The sequence below is a fragment of the Hyla sarda genome, chromosome 2, assembly GCF_029499605.1.
Source record: "Hyla sarda isolate aHylSar1 chromosome 2, aHylSar1.hap1, whole genome shotgun sequence".
Taxonomy (NCBI): domain Eukaryota; kingdom Metazoa; phylum Chordata; class Amphibia; order Anura; family Hylidae; genus Hyla; species Hyla sarda.
The window spans coordinates 247,691,288-247,691,977 of record NC_079190.1 but is presented as its reverse complement, the minus strand read 5'-3'; the positions used below and the strand labels follow the sequence as shown (position 1 = coordinate 247,691,977).

The following is a 690-nucleotide window of genomic DNA, read 5'->3' as shown; positions in this document are numbered from 1 at the left end:
GCAAAAAGTGATACAGTGAGACAAAAATAAATAAATAAGTGAATGTGTGCAGATATACTGCCCTGACTGCCCTAGCCAGAAGGCCGGGAATCAAGAGGTGAGTGCCACAAGGTGAAGAGATTATGGTGCCTGTGCTTCCACTCAGTGAGTCCATCCTCCCAGTGAGTTTCGGCACCTCGGGGTCACCACTCCCCGAGGCACTAAAGTACCTCAGCTCCAGACCCTCTCAGCCTCATGGCGAGACCCGGAGGAAGCAAGTCACATCAGGGCAGCCGTCGATCTGATTCCACAGAACCAGCACCGGAACGCCCCGGTACACCTGCCCCCTCCATGCAGCACCCATCCCCATCAGCATGAAACTGATAAGAACAGATACTACACTTGATCTTAGCCAAAAGGCAGAGAAGCACAACAACAAACATAGGATAGGTGATTTAATGCTTACTCGCCCCCATTTTCCAGGGGCGGACTTTATGTTTAAAGTCCCATACAAGTCAATGGGAAATACATGTTACAGCATAACTTCCAAACGGCTGGAGATATTTTGACAATACTTGGTCACATGTTACTTTTATGTCCACTTAAAATATAGGATAGTTAATTTAACCCTTAACTACCCATTTGTGAAGGTCAGGGTTTTTGTTTAAAGTCCCATGCAAATCAATGGGAAATGTATGTTCCCACATAACT

The 690-nt window shown here is 46.4% G+C and overlaps 1 pseudogene; it reads right to left on the bottom strand.

The window, feature by feature from the left end:
• Window positions 1-252: 252 nt before the first annotated feature.
• LOC130359841 (U2 spliceosomal RNA) lies at window positions 253-411 on the bottom strand (annotated as a pseudogene).
• Window positions 412-690: the final 279 nt, after the last annotated feature.